This window comes from Hyaena hyaena, unplaced genomic scaffold, assembly GCF_003009895.1.
Source record: "Hyaena hyaena isolate Hyena2069 unplaced genomic scaffold, ASM300989v1 scaffold_1386, whole genome shotgun sequence".
NCBI classification, from domain to species: domain Eukaryota; kingdom Metazoa; phylum Chordata; class Mammalia; order Carnivora; family Hyaenidae; genus Hyaena; species Hyaena hyaena.
This window is the reverse complement of record NW_024082019.1, coordinates 182,653-184,616: the sequence shown is the minus strand read 5'-3', so window position 1 is coordinate 184,616 and position 1,964 is coordinate 182,653.

Sequence of the window (1,964 nt, the reverse complement as noted above, 5' to 3'; positions counted from 1 at the left end):
GTGAAATTTATATTGTAGGTGAGGAAAAATAAAACAAAGGTGCCACTAGGAACTTTGTTTTTTTTTAGTAATTTCTGGATAGTTGAGAGAATTGATTCATAGAGTGTTATGGAAAGGCTAGAGGATTCTCAGCTGATGATTCAAGATCTTAAGAGAATTTTGGAGATTCTTAAAATAATATATTCCTATGTAAAAATATAAATACCCTTCAAAAATTTAGTTTAAGTAAACAACTGTTTTGTTGTTACCATTGTCATCATTACTGGATTTTTATTTTGTTTTTTCATGATGCTCTGAGTTGACTGGCTCAGTTGGGCAGTTTGCTCCATGTATTTCCAGCTAGGGGTGCAAACATCTAGAAGGTCAACTGGGTTGGAATATCCAAGACGCTTCATTTATGTCTGACACATAGATGGAGCCAGCTGAAGAGCTGAGCTCAGGTCACTAGGATGACTGGGTCTCTCGCTCTTTCTATACAGTCTCGGGGCCTCTTCTCCTTGTGGCTTTTCCCTGTGGTCTCTAAACAACACCTCTCTGTTAGGACAGTCAGATTCCTTACATAACAGCTCAGTACTCCTAAGAGCATCCAAGCATAAAGTTGTCAGGCCTTCTCAAAGCTTATGCCTGGAACTAGCACAGCATCCTGTCATTACATGCCATTGAATTAAGTGGGTCACACAGCCAACCTAGGTCCATCATGGAAGGGGAATATACAAGGTGTCAATGTTCAGAGAAAGTGGAGGCTGTCTTTGACAATACTTACAACAGTTACTCTCTGGAGTAATTTATTAAGAATTAGCATTCTGAAGGGCAATTAGACTATCAGCTCCTTCTTTCCTAAGCAGATAACTAAGGGAAATGCGCTCTTCACCCAAGATCTTAGTATTTGAAAAATGAGTTCAATCATCAAAAGAAAAGATCCTACTCATGATATTTGGGCCTGACAGAGAAGCAGAGGAGAATTTAATTTATGTCCAGTATTTTCATAAGAGAAGGTATTATGGTGGGAAAATATAAGGGCATGGAATCAAGGAAAACTCCCTTTAGCTAGTAGCAGAATATTCTAATGTGTTCCAGTCTCCGAATAAAGTGCTTTCCAGACACTGATATCAGCAGTTCAAATCAAGAAAAAAAAATACTGAAGAAACAATTCTTCATGACTAATATTAGAGAAATCTAATATTAGGTGCCTTAATTAATTAACCTATTCCACCATCCATGTATACAGACCAGAAAAACAGCTGACCATAAAATAATGGCAAACCAATGCCATGGAAAAAACAAATGAAAACATGAACTACACACATGCATGTGTGTGCACACACACATATACATATTAAAACTAAAATTAACTGAACAAAATTTAAGATAATAAAATTTTATGATGTCCAATAATTTGAATTAATATATATAATTACAAACAAAAATAAGCATGAAAAAACTAAGAGAAAGAAAAGAATTCTAGGAAATATAGAAATTATGTGATTAAAAATAATAATTCAATGTACAGAGTATATACTAGCTAGGAAGCAATAAAGACCAAATTGGTATTCCAGAAGGTAAAACAGAGAAAATTATGTAGGTTGTAAAGCTAAACAAATACACATGGAATGTTAGAGATTAACAGAAATGATTAATCTTTCCAGAAGGTATATATAACATAAGTTCTAAGAGCCAAGAGCACAGGTAATGGAAGGTAGGGAATAATTAATTAAGAAAACAAATATATAAATCACATTTTTGAAGATTTAAAATCATACTTACAGATTTAAGAAAGAGCCCAAGATATTTTCAACAAGTGGACATAGGATTCTGTCAATTGACCATGCTAACTGAACTATTAGGAATTTAGTGATGAACTAGTGAACTTCAGTCAATAGAGGTCTAATCATTTCATGTCCCTCTTGCTTTGGGAGAACACTGGGAATTTCCTGGAGTAAAGCTTCAGGCCCTTGACACTGCCA